Source organism: Erpetoichthys calabaricus, chromosome 18, assembly GCF_900747795.2.
Source record: "Erpetoichthys calabaricus chromosome 18, fErpCal1.3, whole genome shotgun sequence".
Taxonomy (NCBI): Eukaryota; Metazoa; Chordata; class Cladistia; order Polypteriformes; family Polypteridae; genus Erpetoichthys; species Erpetoichthys calabaricus.
The window spans coordinates 4,688,265-4,709,382 of record NC_041411.2 but is presented as its reverse complement, the minus strand read 5'-3'; the positions used below and the strand labels follow the sequence as shown (position 1 = coordinate 4,709,382).

Genomic DNA, 21,118 nt, shown 5'->3' with positions numbered 1-21,118 from the left:
GTAGATGGAGGGCGACACGCGCACAGGGTCGAGAAATGTCTCTTTCTGGGTCTGACTACATTCCAGAATTGAGGTCATTTAATTATTGAAGAACTGTTGCATGTCTGGCGGGTCCTCGTAGTTTGCAGCACTTAAATTAGGAAGAAAAGCAGACAAAACAGGAGCTAAACAACAACAACCACCACCACCACCAGACCCGTGGATCTCCTTTGTGTTACGCTGCACTTCCACCTCTGATCAGGCCTCACCCAAAGCAGCCCTACCAGAGCACACAGTCAGCTCAGGTCAGGATGGGGAGCCCACACACTGGTACAGCACACTGGCGCACCCACCACACCATGAAACACCTCATGATGCCAGCTGGCAAAAAGGCAGACACGCAGTCCAGGCACAATAAAATAAATAGAGGGGATATGAAAGGCACTATAAAATAAATAGGGGGATATAAAAGGCACTACAAAATAAATATGAAAGGCACTATAAATTAAATATGAAAGGCACTATAAAATAAATAGGGGGATATGAAAGGCACTATAAAATAAATATGAAAGGCACTATAAATTAAATAGAGGGGATATGAAAGGCACTATAAAATAAATATGAAAGACACTATAAATTAAATAGAGGGGATATGAAAGGCACTATAAAATAAATACGGGGATATGAAAGGCACTATAAAATAAATATGAAAGGCACTATAAATTAAATATGAAAGGCACTATAAAATAAATAGGGGATATGAAAGGCACTATAAAATAAATATGAAAGGCACTATAAATTAAATAGAGGGGAGCTGAAAGGCACTATAAAATAAATATGAAAGACACTATAAATTAAACAGCGGGGATATGAAAGGCACTATAAATTAAATATGAAAGGCAATATAAAATAAATAGATGGGATATGAAAGACACTCTATAACAGTGATGGCATAGTTAGAAAAGGTACTATATTATACATGGATAGATAGGATGTGAAAGGCACTACATACTGAAAGATAGATTGACAGTAAAGGCACTTATATGATAAATGGATATATTTGAAAGGCACTATATAACAGATCTACAGATGTTGCACTGCACTTTCACCTCTGATCAGGCCTCACCAAAGCGCACAATCAGGTCAGGATGGGGAGCACACACTGGTACAATGCATTGGCGCACCCACCGTATCATAAAACACATTATGATCCTGGTTGGCAACCCCCCCAGGCAGACACCCAGTCCAGTCCCACCCTCCATAATGACCCTCTATCTGCTGCAGCCTGGTGTTAGGTGTGCGTCCCCTTGGCCTGCTCTGGAGGATCCTCTGAGCCGGATCACCCTCGGGTAATGGCGCCACATGCCCGTAAGTGCTGTAATCAACGCCTCCTCACAATGCAGGTCATGTGCCTCATTCAGGACCCCGTGAGCAACACAAAGTCGGACCAGTGGCTGAAGAGACCCACGTGAAGGTGTCCAGTCTTCATCTTAGGTCACTGGGTAACGTTCATGTCACGTAAACGGGGAGCACCAGGACTACATGATGATAACAACAATAAAGAGAATTTCCATAAGCAGAGCTTCACAGCTGGACATTTTGTTGGCATCAGCCTACCAGCAGCTAATGGCCTCAAGCTGTCGACACACAGAGTGGTTAGCAAGGAGGTCAGCCGGAGTGCAGAGGCAAGAAATGAAAAAAGAAAGAAAAAAAAAAAATAGCCCTGGGGAGAGAAGGGCAAAGAACATGGAGGGGTTTTTTTCTTTTTTTTTTTTTTTTTTACTATAAAAGGGAAGAGAAAATAAAAGTGGCAGACATCTGCCAACATTCAGCGGTACGAGGAGCTCCTACGACAGAAACAGGCGCTCTCGGGGGAGCAGAAACATTTCTTCCAAAAAAAATGCAGCACACACCTCAACAGCCTTCTCACAAAAAGACAAATCCAAGAACACGACGTCAAGAGTCTGACTTTATAAGACATGTGCGTTAAGGGAGACCCGGAATACGCAAGGATGTTGAGGGGGTTCGGGGGGGGGGGTTTGGACTACAACAGAACTGAGATTCTGACAGTTGGCAATTAACTGTGAGGGCAAAATATGAAAGACGTTAACCACAACAACCACCTGTAAGCAGAGGCATTTCCAAAGAGTGTGAATCAGTGCCTCTCTCCAAGTGTGTGTGTGTGTGTGTGTGTGTGTGTGTGTGTCTTCAGGTCACAGATCTCCTGTCACATTCTGCACACCACTTAAATACTCATTAAAGGACTCTTCTGCAGCTTGGAGGCTTCTTGCCAAGACAGAGCGCCTCAAGTCACACACTCGTCTCTCTCAAGAAATTCCTCAACTCAGAGATTTGTGTCAGCAGGTTTCTTGGGTTTGCCGTGCGGCGAGTGAAGTCCTGAGAAGAGCAAATGTGAAGTTTCTTAGAAAGAAGGAGAGGAGAAGGAGGATGAGGAGGAGGAGGTTAATCTGCCAGCAGGTCCTCCAACTTACAAGGCAAAACTTGGGGGTTGGCAGCAGGACTGGCACTCCAGCCTCCATTAAAAAAAAACAAAAAAAAAACCTGAAACTGTTCCAGTGGGGGGCTGAGGGGCCACCCGCTGCACTTCCAGATGGTTCATCATGTGGTGGGTCGCACAAACATCAGTGGCATCACATTTTAAAAAGAAAGAATGAAGCAGAGCTCACTTACAGGAAATCTAACCCAAAGGCATCTTGTTACACCACAGACAGACAGACAGACAAGGCTCTTTATAACAGACAGAGGGGACGTGAATTGCACTAGAAAATAAATAGAGGGGATATGAAAGGCACTATAAATTAAATAGAGGGGATGTGAAAGGCACTATAAAATAAATGGATGGACTATGAAAGTCACTATAAATTAAATAGAGGGGATGTGAAAGGCATTATAAAATAAATGGATGGACTATGAAAGGCACTATAAATTAAATAGAGGGGATGTGAAAGGCATTATAAAATAAATGGATGGACTATGAAAGGCACTATAAAATAGAGGGGATGTGAAAGGCACTATAAATTAAATAGATGGGATGTGAAAGGCACTATAAAATAAATGGATGGACTATGAAAGTCACTATAAATTAAATAGAGGGGATGTGAAAGGCACTATAAAATAAATGGATGGACTATGAAAGTCACTATAAATTAAATAGAGGGGATGTGAAAGGCACTATACATTAAATAGATGGGCTATGAAAGGCACTATAAAATAGAGGGGATGTGAAAGGCACTATACATTAAATAGATGGGCTATGAAAGGCACTATAAAATAGAGGGGATGTGAAAGGCACTATAAATCAAACAGAGGGGATGTGAAAGGCACCATAAAATAAATAGAGGGGATGTGAAAGGCACTATACATTAAATAGATGGGCTATGAAAGGCACTATAAAATAGAGGGGATGTGAAAGGCACTATAAATTAAATAGAGGGGATGTGAAAGGCACTATAAAATAAACAGAGGGGATGTGAAAGGCACCATAAAATAAATAGAGGGGATGTGAAAGGCACTATATAACAGTGATGGATAGTTAGAAAAGGTTGTACTATATTATACATAGATAGATAGGATGTGAAAGGCACTATAAAATAAATATAAAAGTAAGATTGATAGTAAAGGCACTTAAATGATAAATGGATAGATTTGAAAGGCACTATATAACAGAGTGATGGATACTTAGGATGTGAAACGCACTACATGATACATAGATGGATATGAAAGGCACTATATGACAGACAGATACAGTGCAGACTGAAGGCCGCGAAGGCAAATGGAGTCTTCCTCCAAGAGAGCACCAGCTGTGCTACACTCTAAGACATTTGCACCAATTAAAAGCACTGCAACAAATGTATGTGATGTACCATCTATTGGAATGCCAAATTGCAGGTCATTTCAACAACTAAAAAATGTTTGTGATGTGCATTCTTATGGAATGACAGTGCCATAGCAAAAATCAGACAGACGCACAGATGCGTCTCCTTTTATTTAGTTGGACTGTGTTATCTTTTGTGGTGCATCATTTACTGAAATGCATTTTCTTCTTGCCTGAAGAAGGGGCCCGAGTTGCCTCGAAAGCTTGCATATTGTAATCTTTTTAGTTAGCCAATAAAAGGTGTCATTTTGCTTGGCTTTTCTCTACATTCATAATGGCTAACACGGTACAACACCCTAGTACTACTAATGCATTTTGAAAGGCATCTAGTTATAAAATGCACTGCATTTGACATTCCAACAGATGGTGCATCACAAACATGTGTTTTAAGAAAAAGCATTACTACAAATATTTGTGATGTGCCATCTCTGAAAATAACAAATGCAATGCAGCGGTCTCTGATCTATGCAATTTGGTATGGGAATTCATAAAAGTGGAGCTATTGTTTGTGACACACCATCTGTTGGAATGACAAATGAAATGATCTCTGTTATGTGTCATTTGGTATGAATTTTGTAAAAGCAGTGTTACTGTATGGGATGCACCACCTGTTGGAATGACAAACGCAATGCATTTTATTACTAATAATTTGTGTGATGCAACATCTGTTGGAATGACGAGTGCAATGCATTTTAATGCTACAAATTGTTTGTGATGCACCATCTGTTGAAATGACAGTGACACAGCAAACAGATGAGCACACAGACATACAGACACTAAGTGTCATGTTTATCCCAGGAAAAAACAAATCCTATCATGCATCAGTTTCATTTTGTGTGACCACATCACCACCACAGTCACCCGATTCAAGCGATGGTTCAGTTTCCATTCGTTCTGCAATGGCCTTTCGCGGCTTCTTGCTTGCCACTGTGTTTTTTAGTTGGAGACTCCGCCCCAATCATGAATATTGATGAGCCACCTTAGAGTGGCAGAGCACATAGAAACTTTCATGATTTGTTTTTGCAGGATGATGTTATCTCATCCACTAGATGGCAGCAGAGTTCCACCCTCGGCGTCATTCACACTCAACACTGTGAGGTGTCCCCTGGAGTCGGACTCGGGCTTAACCGGACTTGCTTGGAATGCGAAGCCTGGGTCGCACTTGGGGTCATTGCTAAGGAGGTTAAGGGGGATGCATGACTAAATAGTTCAAAAGGACTTCCACAAAGAAGACACTACACGCAAAAAAACGTTACCCCTGACACTTAAATTGACTTTGGAAAAAATGATCAGATATGTGACATTGTGAATGGTATTCAAAAAAAATGGAACATTTGTCATAATGTGCAAAACACAAATCTTATTATTTGTCCTTAAAGTTTAAAAAAATGCTAAAGAGTCACCAAATAGTTTAACAGTTTTGGATGATAGCGGTGGTGTCTGTTATTAAAAAAAAAAAAAAAAAAAAAAAACACGCACAGGATCCAAGAATTTACAACGCAAAACGCAGCAGTCGTTCACAGCGGCGGCGCGCACAGCTTTCGGCCTTGAAGACGGCCAGGGCGCCACCCGTGAGATTTCTCTTTTCACAGAATGGCAGTTCTGTCAAACACACGCCGCAGTTTCCTGGAAGTCTTTCCACTGCCGCTGGGGTTTGCTTTTATTCCCAAGTCGCCTCCTACAGATGTTATCTCAGGAGGTTCCTGGCTTGCCGAGCGCTCAGACAGGTGTGGTGTAGTCGACAGAAGCCGTTAAACAAGCAAAGGCACTCCCAGGTCTCATCTGGAGAGCAACCGCCAAGCGCGCGCACGCGCCCGATCCTCAAGGTCAGTCGGGAATGGCCGTCCCGCTTCTGTACTCGGCTATCTGAGCGGGTGCTGCAAATGCATCAATGCCACTTCACACTGCACTCCCGGATAACGAGCCTCTGGAGTGTGTGTGCCAGAACAAATAAGAGCAGTAGGTGTGAGTGAGTGAGAAATCTGAACAGGCTAAACAATGGAAGAGTCTCAACTCGAAAACCATACGCATCAGAGGCAGCAGTTAATAATTCACACAACGGGCGCCGCCGCCGCCAAGACTTTGACCCTCCCTCGCTCATTTCCATGAACGGCTTGAAAAATTTACGACGCGCTACGGAGCCGAGAACGATACATTAATTACACACAGCCCGACCAGGAGCATCAGCGCTTGCACACAACGCACGTCACGGTCTCCTTTCATGAGGACTTCTGTTGAAACACACGCTCTGAGTCACTGCTCCCCAGCGTAAATCACACTGCTGATTTTAGCCAGCGTTCTAACCATGTGTCCATTTTACGTTCGTGGATGATCACAACCACATGGATGTTTGTTGTATTAATAATAAGAAACAAGAACCCATCTTAATAAACATCCAAGTATCTGTCATTCTACAAGGCAAAAGCACATCATAAACATTTCTAGAAATAAAATACATTGCATCCATCATTCCAACAGATGGGGCATCACAAACATTTGTAGTAATAAAATGCATTCTATTTTGTCATTCCAACACATGGCGTATCAATTGTTTTATTAATGAAATGCACAGCATTTGCAATCATCACACACTAACATTGCTTTTGTGAGTCCCATACCAAATGGCATATAACAGTGTGCATTGCAGTTGTCATTCCAACCGTAGGCGCATCATAAACATCTGTACTAATACAATGCATTGCATTGCATTTGTCATTCCAGCTACAGCACAACAGATGGTTTTAGTAATGAAAAGCATTGCATTTGCTATTCCAACAGATGGCACATCACAAAAATTAACACTGCCTTTAAAAATCCCATACCAAATGGCATTTGACAGAGACATATGCATTGCACATCACATTCCAACAGATGGAGCATCGCAAACATTTGTAGAAATAAAATGCATTGCATTTTGTCATTCCAACAGATGGTGCATCAAATGTTTTAGTAATGAAATGCACTGCATTTGCCATTCCAACATAGGGAACATCACACACTGTAACATTGCTTTTGCAAATACCACACCAAATGGCATATAACAGAGGCATACAGTGGGCATTGCAGTTGTCATTCCAACAGTAGGCACATCATAAACATTTGTACTAATACAATGCATTGCATTTGTCATTCCAGCTACAGCGCAACAGATGTTTTAGTAATGAAATGCATTGCATTTGCTATTCTAACAGATGGCACATAACAAACATACACTGCTTTTAAAAATACCATACCAAATGGCATATAACACAGACATATGCATTGCATTTGTCATTCCATCAGAGTGCACATTATAAACATTTGTAGTAAAAACTGCATTGCACCTGTCACTCCATCAGATGGCGCATCACAAACATTAACACTGCTTTTAAAAATCCCATATCAAATGGCATAGAACAGAGACCTATACATTGCATTTGTCATTCTAACAGATGGTGCATCACAAACATTAACACTGCTTTTACAAATCCCATACCAAATATATATATAACAAAGACATTTGCATTGCATTCATAATTCCAACAAATGGTGCATCACAAATATCTGTAGTGGTATAGTAAAATGTGTCAGCCTCGGGTTACCGTATTGTAACCTTATAGTGAAACGCACTGCAATTTTTACTCCAACAGACAGCACATCACAAACATTAAATCGCATACCAAACGGCATATATCAGAGACATCTGCATTGCAGTCACAATTCCAACAGATGGCACACAGCCGATGTAAAATATTCTAGTAAACCCCAATCAGCCCACACATTAAACCACTGACAGGTGAAGTTAACGCCATCGATTATCTCGTCATAGCGGAGCCTGTCATGGGGTGGCATGCATTTCTTTAAGGTGATGTGCTAGAAGTAGAAGGGTTGGGAAAATGTGAGGACCTGAGCAACTTTGAGGAGGGCCACACTGTGACAGTCAGATACGGGTAAGTTAAGGTCAGGGGTTTGTGAGGTCAGCGTGCGGTGGAGACGCTAATTGAAGTGTCGTTAGGGTGTACAAAGAGGGTAGTACAGACAGATCAGATTACGAGCAGCTCAAGCCTAAGAGTTTGTATCGATAGTACGGTTAGCGTGTAGCAGACAGCAACTTCCATCATGAACCTGCCATGACGGGTGGCACTGCAGCTGGATGCTTCTCCACAAAAGCAGTTCTGGTTTGTGATGCGCCATCTGTTGGAATGACTGCCACCTGTCATTTTATTAAGTTAGATAATGAAAGCTGTATTGTTTGTATTTAAATTGTAATGACCCAAGACATTTCTGATCTTATCCTGTTAAAGGGGGGTGTGTGAAGGAGCCAAGATCTGGTGGGACTTGTGAAGTCGCCTGCCTAGATGGACTCCAGGATCTGAATGCACTGGGTTGGCCGAAGAGGAGGTTTGAAATGCAGAATAAAAGTGTTAAAAAAAAAAAAAAAAAAAGTCTACAGGCCGCCTTTCAGAGGGAGACGCTTGTCCGGTCGGCGGCCGTTGGCCGAGATCATTTTAAATTCCACACTGACTCCTTCAAGGAGGGACCACAACACCTCAAATAAAAAAAAAAAAAAAAAAATTCTCACACAACTGCCGTCTTTGTATTCACCGAGTTCAACCGAAATTCTGACTTTTGAGATGTTTTCTTTGGAAAGGCACCTATTGGTTGGCAGACTGAGAAAGCAGCAGACGATGCGCGGCTCACAAGTTCAAATCAAAACAGCACGGGGATCTAAGGGTGAGCAAGCGAAGTGTCAAGTCGTTCAAATTCACTGCAAAAACAGGGCGGCACTTTTTATTTATCTATTTATTAATTTTATTATTAATTAAATATTAATAACGGAAACACATGCCCGTGGTCGGCAGTTCACGGGAAGAGAAGGGACACAAAGGGCAGCTCGACTGAACGGCCCCCTAAAATGGAACGCAAGCATGAAAGGTGCCTCAAGTTCACGGTGGGTAAGAATGTGCATTTTAAAACTCAGCAGAAGAGAACAATTATCAGAAACAAAAGGAATGTCGTCAGTCCCACCGCTCCAGACGAGGGCTTGTTGACATCTCAACTTGTCCCACAAATGAACCGTCCAAAGCCGGGATTGTCATTGGAGACCTTCTTCCCTGGGACCCCTGGACCTGCAGGTCATTCAGTTTCACATTCTACTATTCACACTTCACCATCTCCCTGAACTGCCCTTTAAGGGTGGCTACATAGCACCCCCGTGGGTCTGAAAAAGTCGGTCCCGGTGGGCTGCAGGTTTTTGCTCCAACTTGATCTCCTAATGAGAATTCAATTTGTGGTGTTGAAGCACTCAAGGACAGGCAGGTAAAATGACTTGGATTTGCATACTTAAGGGGGGGGGGGGCACCCTGGGACCACTCCAAATCAGAGGTCCGTCTGAGTCACTCTGGCTGTCTCGCCTGTTCAGACTCCCCACTTTCAGTCTTAAACAGTTGCACTCTCCGTATTTTAATGGCTCTTGGTTTACTGAAATAACACAACACTAAGCTCTCTGTGTGGGTGGGTGTGTCCAGTCCTTCAGAGTAATCCCATTGGTCCGTTTGCTTTGTTGCGATTGGTCGGTCTGGCTTTGGCGAGATCGCTCAGTCTGGCTAGTTAACCAGATGAGATGAAGCGACAAAGGAGCTTTATGGGAACGCAGTTGACAAAGCGAGCGCCCATTAAGGGACGCCGGTAAGGGTGTGGGAGGCACGCCGAGCGCCGCCTTCACAGACGTAAATTATAAAAAGCGGACAGGAGGGGAGGAAGGAACCTCGAAAGAAATGAGAGAGTCCGAGACGCAGACTTTACGGGAACGCGGACACGGAGGAAAGGCGCCGACAGTACCCACAGGGCACATTTTTTTTAAAATTCTTCCCCTGAGTAACCCGACTGGTCAGTTTGCCCTTTTGTGATTGGTCAGTCTGGTTTTGGAGAGGATTGCTCAGTGTGGCTAGTTAGCCATAACCCGCCAGCAGCTCTCCCAGCTCACTTGTCTCCATTTACGCCGCAGAGTGTTCACCATCAACGGTCTGATTTAATACAACGGAAGAGGACCGTAAAAAAGGGGAGGAGTGACAATGAGCGCTCCGCTTCCTGAACGTAAATAAGACCCTTCAGGGATACTGTAGGTACTGCAGAAACGCACGTCACAAGACCTTAACAAAGGCGTCTTGGGGGGTCTGCCTAACACTCACTAAACATCAGCAGACGGGGTATTCACTGGTGTGCAGTGCCGCACACTGGAGTCACTGGTCATACAGTGTACTAGAGTCAGGTCCAGAAGTATTTGGAACGTGACACAATTTTCAATACAACTATCATATGAGCTATTTTGGAATGACAGCCATTTTTCCCACCCTAGTTTTCCCCCCAGGGGCTCGAAAGTATTTGGACATTTGACCGACAAGCTGTGCTCTCATTCTTTCATTAACTATGAAGCAGGTAGACAGTCTGCAGTTGACTCCAGGTGTGGAGTCTGCATTTGGAACCTGTGCTGTGAACTCTCAATAGGAGGTCCAGGCCATCATTAGGCAGGGAAAACAAAACAAACCCATCAAGCAGGTGGGCTGAAGACAGAAGAAGATGATGATGATGATGATGATGATGATGCATGTTTGCAGAACCTCAACTCCCCATTATTTAATGCACCAGTCAAGTTGGAGCAACATCTTACAGCCACTATGGCACCCACACCTCCCCAGACAGACTTTCTATCCCCCTGATCTGACCTGATCTCTCACAGCGAGGATGGGGTCTGCTTTTGCATCAGCCATTCCAAAAAAAGCCAGCCATGCCTTACACAGAAGAAAGGTCCTCTACAGTAGCAGCTGCTATGAAAACACACAGAGAAGGTCTTCAGACGTTAGATGTGACTACTATATGGGTGTGGTCTAATGCTGGGCGTGGCTTAGTTTTGTGCTAGAACACAGAGAAGGTCTTCAAGTGACAGACACCACTACTATATGGGTGAGGCCTGATGCTGGGCGTGGCTTAGTTTTGTGCTAGAACACACAGAAAAGGTCCTAGAAATTTGATTCTGTTCATCTGGACAAAGTTTTTAAGTGGGAGAAATATTTCGAGACTTATCCAAGTCTCTTCCTCAGTCTCAATTGACTGCAGGTTTCCCCAACCTTATAAACAGTACCTTTGCTTAATCACAGAGACTAGCACCATTGACAAAGGGCCAGTTGATCAGTGATATGCAAATTGTCCACTGATTAGTAGACGTGTGAACCATTCATAGAGGGTTGAGGAATGGCTGCAATCACAGCATTGTAAGATGGCGACAGATGTACCCTTAGGCCCCCTCCTCTGTTCAGAGATGGTCGTTCCTTTTTCACGTAAATGGCCTCCTTGATTCCTCTCTCAAACCAGCGCTCCTCCCTGTCCAGGTTGTGCACCTCTTCATCTTTAAAGGAGGGTACATCTGTCGCCATCTTACAATGCTGTGATTGCAGCCATTCCTCAACCCTCTATAAATGGTTCACACGTCTACTAATCAGTGGACAATTTGCATATCACTGATCAACTGGCCCTTTGTCAATGGTGCTAGTCTCTGGGATTAAGCAAAGGTACTATTTATAAGGTTGGGGAAACCTGCAGTCAATTGAGCCTGAGGAAGAGACTTGGATAAGTCTCGAAATATTTCTCCCACTTAAAAACTTTGTCCAGATGAACAGAATCAAATTTCTAGGATTTCCTTACCTGGATTATTGAGCATGCATCGAGACACAGAAAAGGTCTTCAGACAATAGACACCACTACTGTATGGGTGTGTCCTGATGCTGGGCATGGCTTACTTTTGTGCTAGGAGAACTCACAGGTGGTCTTCAGATGATAGGCACCACTACTAAATGGGTGTGGTCTAATGCTGGGCGTGGCTTACTTTTGTGCTAGAACACAGAGAAGGTCTTCAGATGACAGACACCACTACTATATGGGTGGGGCCTGATGCTGGGCGTGGCTTAGTTTGGGGTCGTGGTTTACTGCTGGGCATGCAATTGTGGAGAAAAGGCGAGCTGTGAACAGATTTCTTGTGCGCAGCACAGGATGACTGACTAGCGCTGCTCTTCTGAACAAATTCAATTCAATACATTTAAACAAAAAAAAAAAATCCAAATACACCATAAAAAATGCCCGACATAACATATTGCTGTTGTACAAAAATGTAACGTATGCTCCCCAAGTAGACTCCCTAACACAGTAAGCACCATCTGTCAGCAAAGGACTACCAGCTTCCTCAGCTCTGCCAGCCGACGCCCGCCCGACTGCTAACACTTGGGTGCCTCTGAATGGCGCTCACTCCTGCCAAGTTTTCCCAGATATTCCCTTACACAGGAACCCTTTGATTACGGGCGTTGTCAAAAAAAAAAACGCACTTTCAGCTGAAGATTGACATCACTTGGAACGATTCCCTGCATTAGGGATGCAAAGCTCCCTGGTTTAGTAATGGCTGTTGCTCACCTGCCAGCACAAAACAAGCGTAGTCAACCCCTTCAATTAAATAACTCTTCACACGCTTAACTCTTCAGACTTTTTACCAAAGTCTGGAATTCAATGAACGTTTGCCCAAGTTGTCACACAAGTGAGCATTGGGGCTCATCGACTGGTAATGACACTCCAAGCCAGGGGTTGGCGCTGCCACTTAATGCGTTCCCTTTTCCTCCCTTGCAGAATGGATGATTGACAGACAGACTGACAACATCCGGCCTCCTGGACACGCCCCTTGAACTCTTGGGACTGAGTCGTAATGAGACGCCTCTGTATCTATCACGTGAAGAAAAAACCAAGGGTTCATTCTCTGTTTATGTTCTACAGGCAACAACAACCTACACCAAGTGAACCTTACTGGAGCTTATGGGCAGGCACGGGCTAGTGTCCGGACCGGGATGGTGCACGATTCATTACCTGGCTGGCAGGCCACACCATGATAAAGGTCTAACCAGAGAGGCAGGCAACCTCTGAGTGAATATGTGGACGCCCCAGCAGGGATGGACCAAAGCTCCTTACCTGGCCCAGGTGGTCAGAGTGACAGAAGGACAAAGGGAGACATCCTGTCAGGACTTCAGGATCCAGGGTCAGGATTCCCACACAGACAACCACAGGGCATTCTGGGACCTGTAGTCCCATAGGGCAGTCCTGTTGGGATCTGTGGGTGCTTTCTGATTTACCCAGAAGTGCTTCCAAGTGGCTATGCCTTACCACCGGAAATACTCCCTAGTCCAAATAAAGCTGAAGTCGAAGAAAGAAAGAAAGACTTTTGCTAAGGTATTGGTATAAATAAATCATAGTTTGGGGTACTGCAATGCCCCCTAGTGGAAGTGTAAGGGATGGCCAACAAGAGTACCTGGCAGAGATGCCCATGAGAGGGAGAAGGACCAGGGGGATGGAGGGAGAGCGAGCACACACAGGGTAGCATCTCTTCCAGAGAGCTAGATGGCAGGCCCCCTGGGTTGCCACGGTGCCTCGAAATCAACCACAGGGCAGCGAGGGACACGGAGTTCTTCAACTCGGACCTGTTGGGTTCCAGGAGGGCCACCAGGGGGTGCTGCATGAACTGGAAAGCCCTACATCAGGGTGGTTTCTGTCTCACCCAGAAGTGCTTTCGGACCACGTAAACAGAAGACCGTATCAAAGTAACTAAAAGGAGCTGCCTGTCCCAGTTGGAGGAGCCAGAGTGGGAAGGAAGGTGGGCAACACTTGTGAGGAAGAGTGAAGGAGGCAGTGACCGAGAGAGAAAGAAGACAAAGAGCGTGCGGTCTTTGTGCTTTATTATACTTGTGGAAGAGTTTCCCCGCAGTAAAAGACCCTTGGTGCTGTTACCTTGTGTCCGTGCCGGTTTTTCGTTGGATGTTTGGGTGTCCATAGAGGCTAACCAGACATAAGAGGCATGGAAGGAGGAAACAGAGTTTGTGACTTTTTTATTGCACCTTGAGCAAGGGAAAGGCGCTATATAAATAACATGTATTATTATTTATTCCTATGTGAAAAGGAGGCAACAAGCTCCTTGTATTTGAACCCTTGACCGTACCGTGTAGTATAGTGTAGTTATGTCTGGTGTGTGGGGCTCGCTGGCGGCCCCTACTGGCCACAAGACACTGCCTGCACACAGCACACCTTCGGCCTTGAAGCCTGTTCTACGTTTGGCAAAGAGAAGAAGAACGGAGCAACCCTGCACAGCAGCCCACCTCAAAGGGCATTACGGAGACAGGTGTAACAATGAGAGCAACCTCCGCGAGATCAGCCCAGCGCTGCGTATGGTGGGCCGGCTCGGGAATTTCATGAATATGAAGGAGCTGCAGCTGGAAGCCTTTAACGGTTGCTTTGCAATTGTGCGTGTTTATGCCCTGGAATTCCTCCAAGATACACGATCTTGATGAACTATTAAAAAAAACAAAAAAAACGAAGCCCACCCCAACACACTGGGCAAGACAAGGGGGTGGGTGGGGGGTTAAAGTTAAAGTCAAACTACTGCTGAGACCCCAGGGAGTAAATCACTTCTCTCTCTCCCCTTTTTGGCCGTGCACAAGCCCCCCTTTTGTGTCGGCCTTCTCTTTACTGATTGCAGGACCACTTTTATGCTAAATCTCTCTACTCGTTAGTGCAAATTAAACGGCAACAACAAATGTGGAGGACTCGGGGAAGTGATCCGCCATTCCATGACCCCCCCGATCTACAGATACAAAATATGGAGAGGCCACAAAACCGCCCTTTACAGGCCATCGTCATCACAAGACCATCACGTGGGGGCCTTTGTTACATTTCAACCAGGGGGTTCAAGTCCTCTTTTATGTTCATTTTAACTTCGAGATTAATTATTTGCATCGCTCCTTGTTTTTTCCATCTTTGCTCCATTTGCCGTCGCCTCCTCGACGAGACTCCGGAGAGCTTCAGACCTTTGAAAAAAGTGCAGTTTAACGTAGAAAACGTGCAAAGGAACGTCAGTTCTGAACACAAGAAGGGAGACACTGACCTGCAGAAAGCCCCCTCGAAGTAAGGATTTAGGGATGACACAACATTCTCCCCATCTACGTAATGAGCAGAAGCGATGAAAACGGCAAATAAAACGCAAACACCGTTGAGTAAAAATGGAGAGTCGTCATGCTTGGACCCTAATGGACCCTTATAGTGAAACCGCATCTGCAGGTCTGGTCACCACATCACAAGAACCACAGAGCAGCCCTTGAAGCTGTGCCGAGGCGAGCAACCAGGTGCATCATGGGACTGGAGGACATCTCATACAGTTCGTATGGTGACAGACTCGGCTAGTCTTGGGGGGGGGGGGGGCTCAAACAGATGCATCATGGGACTGTTTGACTGTTTGTCGTACAGTATGTATGGTCACAGACTCGGCTAGTCTTGAGGGGGGGCTCAAACAGGTGCATCATGGGACTGTTTGTTTGTCGTACAGTATGTATGGTGACAGACTTGGCTAGTCTCAAGTAGGTGGGAGGGCTCAAACAGGTGCATCATGGGACTGTTTGTTTGTCGTACAGTATGTATGGTGACAGACTTGGCTAGTCTCAAGTAGGTGGGAGGGCTCAAACAGGTGCATCATGGGACTGGAGGACATGTCGTACAGTATGTGCCAGGATGCAGTTGATGGTAAACTTCTTAGGCGTAACACCAGACTGCTCCGGTCGCTGGCAGGTGAGCAAGTGATCACGGATCCTGTTGAGGACGACCCTAGCAAGGACTTTACCCGGCACAGAGAGCAGTGGTATCACCCTGTGGCTGCCACAATCGAGACGCTCACCCTTCTATTTCCTGGTATGTAATGATATAGGATATGTAAGATGCTATAAGAGAGATAGACAGTTATGAAAGGCACTATATAAAAGACAGATATGTAGATATTAATTTTAGTATAGTAGGCAGGATAAGATAGATAGATAGATAGATAGATAGATAGATAGATAGATAGATAGATAGATAGATAGATAGATAGATAGATAGATAGATAGATAGATAGATAGATAGATAGATAGATAGATAGGATAATTAAATTTGACTCAGAGTTAAATTATACGCAACATAGAAAATTGCAAGGCGCATTAATGAAAACTACACTTCGTCATCAGCACCCATAATGTTAGGTAACGTCTCGTGAGTTATGGTGGCATGAATATCCCATAAAAGCACAGAGGAGCTGCAAACCGAAACCTGGAATGTCCAGAAGGACAGAAGAACAAGAAGAGGACCGGCGCAGCGTAGTGATTGTGTGTGTCGCCAGAGTGCTTTTCAAACCAGGAACACCTTGGCACTCCACCAGTCTCTTATCTCTTCGCCACCATTTATGAGAGCTGTGACAGAGCTAAATGAAGGCTCCTTTTGAACGTTATCTTTACAAAACTGTTCTTTTGGGGACCAGAAATGGACTCCCCCCGTGGCATCGCTCTGGAGGACCACTTTGGCAAAATTAGCTCTAAAAGCGCACGCCATCCTTTGTTAAGAACAATTTCTAATCTTGGAGGAGATGCCCACCCAACTCACCCCCCCCAACTCACCCCCCCCCCCACTCATGTATCAAGGGCACCAGGAACACGAGCAGATGGATTAGTAACCTCACAACACTCTTTTTGATGGCTTGCAAAGAAATTATTTAGATTTAAAGAAAACCAAACAAGTAGCTTTAAATAATGGTATAAAATCTTTTCAAAGGACGACTGGCTTTATTTTTTACCACAAACGTTTGTCTTATTAGAAGGCGAGGGTGCAGATTTGAACTATCCATTTTCTCCCTAACGCGTTTGCAGTTCCACACCAGGGCCTTTGCTGTCGATACACAAAACCTTCAATTCTCATTTTCTGGTACCACCGACTCCATTTGTAAGGAGACTCATTTATTTACGCCACGGACTGAAAGCACCCAACCTCCCCACTCAGTGCCAGCGTGAATCATCAAGCTGCCCTTTGGCACCCTAAGCTGTTCAGGTTTGGGATGCCATTGTGGCTTTTTTTATTAAATGGATTTGTTTTATTGAATAAAATAAAAGCGAGTAACGTTCCATACCAACACGTCAAACTTAACAAAACTAAATTCCATTCAACTTCCCACCCAAGAGAAAGAGAGGAAGGCCAACAGCATTATATTATTTAATAAAAGAGGATACAAACACCGAGGGGGCGACACGGTGGCGCAGTGGGTAGCGCTGCTGCCTCGCAGTTAGGAGTTCACTTCCCGGGTCCTCCCTGTGTGGAGTTTACATGTTCTCCCCGTGTCTGCGTTGGTTTCCTCCCACAGTCAAAGACATGCAGGTTTGGTGCACTGGCGATCTTAAATTGTCCCTTTGGGGTGTGTGTGTGTGCCCTGCGGTGGGCTGGCACCCTGCCTGGGATTTGTTTCCTGCCTTGCGCTCTCTGTGCTGGCTGGGATTGTCTCCAGCGGACCCCCCGTGACCCTGTAGTTGGATATAGCAAGTGGGACGATAACTGACTGACTGACAAACACAGAGTGACATCAAACTTACAAAATTAATAAAAGAAGCCACGGGTCTACCAAAAGGCCAAAAGAAAAACAGGATCTAATCAAGAACATTCTAGAATAAGCATGTGAATTGAGGAAGCAGATCCCCCCCCCCCCCCCTCTTATTCCATTTATTTGTATTCATTCATTAAATTTATCTATTTCTTTATTTTTACTAGCTTAAAAAGTTTGACTCTGCAGGCCTTGCTCCCTTTCTCATGGGTGGGGTTGATTTCTTATTGATAAACTTGACTTGCTTGTATGGAATGTTATTTGATTTTAATAAAAATCAATAAAATGCCAAAAATTATAAATAAATATGTGGTTGCGCAGTGGTAGTGCTGCTGCCTCACAGTTAGGAGACCTGGCATTGGCGATTCTACATTGTCCTGTGTGTGGGTGTGTGTGTGTGCCCTGTGGTGGGCTGGCGCCCTGCCCAGGGTTTGTTTCCTGCCTTGTGCCCTGTGTTGGCTGGGATTGGCTCCAGCAGACCCCCCCGTGACTCTGTAGTTAGGTTATAGCGGGTTGGATAATGGATGGATGGAAAAATAAATAAAATAAAAACATTTCACTGAATCTGTAGAAGTGAAACCGACATCATATTACAATTTACGCTTACTACAAAACCGAACATTGGAACCGACTCCGACTCCACAGCACTGAATACACAAATGCAAAAAAAGATTCCTCAGAGCCAAAAACGAGTGTGCCGTTTATTTTCAAGGTTTCACCACTCTGAGCATTACCAGGACAGCGTTCATCACACGGGCGCGGTGAACTTAGGGAGCGGAGTTCTGAACTGTGGCCTTTCCTGGAAGTCAGCAGACGCCGAATAGTGAAGAGCAAAGAGAGCAGCGGACACCTTAGCGCCACTTTAAACGGTTTGTTTGTGTGTTAAGAAGCGCAGCACACACCGGTAGACAGACATGACAGGCACTATATAATAGCTCCTTTATGTCGAGGGAGGCACGGCGTCATCGCTGACGTCTGCTTGGCGTCACATCCTGGAGGACTTTGTTTGGGACATCTTAGCTATTAGCTCAACAGACAGCCTCAGCGGACTGAAGGAATAGAATTTGTCTTTAGAAATGTGACCAGATGAGCGGAATAAATAATTCTACACCCTGTAATCCATCAGACATATTCCACAGAATGTAAAATAACGAAACATCTGTACAAAACCGTGATATAGGAAGAGCACTCCATCTAAAGAAACGTTAAGCTCCATAAAGCACAATAACTGATCGGGATGGAGGACTTCCTCAGGGAACCTCGTTCACACTAAAATTTCCCCCCTTTATATTTTTCAGCCTGTACCCCTAGCCCTACATTCTTAAACATAAAAAAGGTGCCAAACGTCATGGAGGGCACCGTTTGTTCATTCATCCCCACCATCCCCCAAATAAATATGAACTCTTAAAAATACATCCATCCATCCATTTTCCAACCCGCGGAATCCAAACACAGGGTCACGGGGGTCTGCTGGAGCCAATCCCAGCCAACACAAAGCGCAAGGCAGGGAACCAATCCTGGGCAGGGTGCCAACCCACCGCAGGACACACACAAACACACCAAGCACACACTAGGGCCAATTTTAGAATCGCCAATCCACCTAACCTGCATGTCTTTGGACTGTGGGAGGAAACCAACGCAGACACGGAGAGAACATGCAAACTCCACGCAGGGAGGACCCGGGAAGTGAACCCAGGTCTCCAGGTCTCCCAACTGCGAGGCAGCAGTGCTACCCACTGCGCCACCGTGCCGCACACTCTTAATAATAAATGACCAAAAACAATAACCAGTTCCTCGGTTTTAATGACGTTATGCTGCAGAAAGTCCTCAAAGTTCACCACCTGAACCCCTCACTCTTAAAAAAAATATAAAGTGCCCGAGTGGTCCATCCAAGCGATGCCATAGGGGAACCATTTTTGTTTACCAACCCATCAGCATGAAGGTTCTAGAAAGATCCATCAAATTATTTAAGATCTCTAACTGGCTCCAATGAGATAATTTAACAATAACTAGATGGTGAAATGCCAATGAGTTCCTGATTTTAAAAGGACTCACGATTTTTATACACTAATTAACTTGCTTTAAAGACCACCATAACATTAAACTAGGGGGTCCGATAAAAATGAACATTTCTATTCACTATACAATCTGGTACAGTTGATTCTTTCATTGCCACTGCATACCTTGGTGAGTGTGGGTTTTCAGCGCTTGTTTCTATCAAAACCAAAAGTCGAAATGGATTGGATGTCAAAGATAATATGCGTCCCACCTTGTCGAAGACCACCCCACAGTTTCATATTCTCATTCAACGCAAACAAGAACAACCTTCTCAATGAAATAAAGTGGATAGCGAGAGGGTAGATGTAGTAGAAGATCTGTTTTAATTTGCATAAGAGGATTTCATAATTATAATAAGCAGCCTTTTACTATTTGCATAAAAAGGGGTGTTTTTGTTCGATTATTCACTTTAATGTTTAATAATACTTTGTCTTATACCTATATGACATTCACAATCAATTCTCAATAAATAAATTGCATTACATTCATTGCACCCAAAGTTGTGTTTATGTCTGGGGGTCCATAGCTTGCATCCGATTCTTAAAGGGGTCTGTGACTCAACAAAAGTTAAGAATCGTTGCAGTACACACTTTTTTTTTTGTCCATATTACAAAGATCTTTGAAGCACAAACATGCAAGGAACCCGTCGCAGGATGAAATGGTGTTGGGACAAGCAAAGGTTTCAACAAGGAGCCGCACAACCCAGTGAAGAGCCATTAAATGTCATTACAGAACAGGACTGCACTATGGATCCACAGTTAAATAGTTGATCCAAGTAGTACTAGGGTGTTGTACCGTGTTAGCCATTATGAATGTAGAGAAAGGCCAAGCAAAATGACACCTTTTATTAGCTAACTAATAAGATTACAATATGTAAGCTTTCGAGGCAACTCAGGCCCCTTCTTCAGGCAAGATGTAATTAACATATTTAAAATCTGCCCCCACTGCACTACGTGATTAATAATATACTGAGCTCCATATTGTCTGCAATGCGTTTTTAGCAGTTATTTCTATACTGGGAGCACTGGGTTTTAAGTACCAGCCCGGGAGGCGACAGTCCATCGCATGGCCCACTCCACCACTCGAGTCTAGCTGCAGACGAGTCACCCTGAAGCCCTAAAACACAACTTGTCAACCCGGTGCAGCAGCGGCTGGGGTGCGATGTGACCAACTTAACGGACCCCAAAGTCCTGGATGGCAACGCCGCTCCAAAATCGACAACCTGATCAGTAAATTCGCTCATGGTGCCGCTTAAGTGAGTTGAACTGGAAAAGGGTCGGGAAGAGAATGGCTGCGATCGAATGAGATAAACGGATTGATGGCACGTCCTCCGCTGCCTGATGGCACTTCGGGGGCGGCGCCTATCACTGGCCCAGAAAGTAGTGACGTGCGACACGCGGAGTCTTCGACTCGCGACCGGCCACAAGGCAACAAAAACAAAAATGAACAAACACTGATGGTTAAATCTAAAAAAACATAATAATAACAAGTAAATAGACTTTTATTATTATAAAAGTAAATTGATACAATTGATTTGTCTTCATTTTTTTGTTATAAATTGATCTATTTGTATGGAATGATTACAATAAAATTAATAAATAAAATTTAAAAAAAAAAAGTAAATAGACTTGATGTGAATGTTTGTACCCCGCGATGAACTACACGGTGAAGCGAGCACCACGAAAACAGGTCAGGACCTGGTGGTGCCGCAACAGCCAAGTAATCACAGCACA

General features: G+C 44.4%; 1 protein-coding gene across 3 annotated transcripts in view; it reads right to left on the bottom strand.

Annotated features, from left to right (window-relative positions):
• Window positions 1-21,118, bottom strand: part of smtnb (smoothelin b) — a 144,477-nt gene that overhangs the window by 89,883 nt on the left and 33,476 nt on the right. The gene's annotated exons all lie outside the window — the stretch shown is intronic.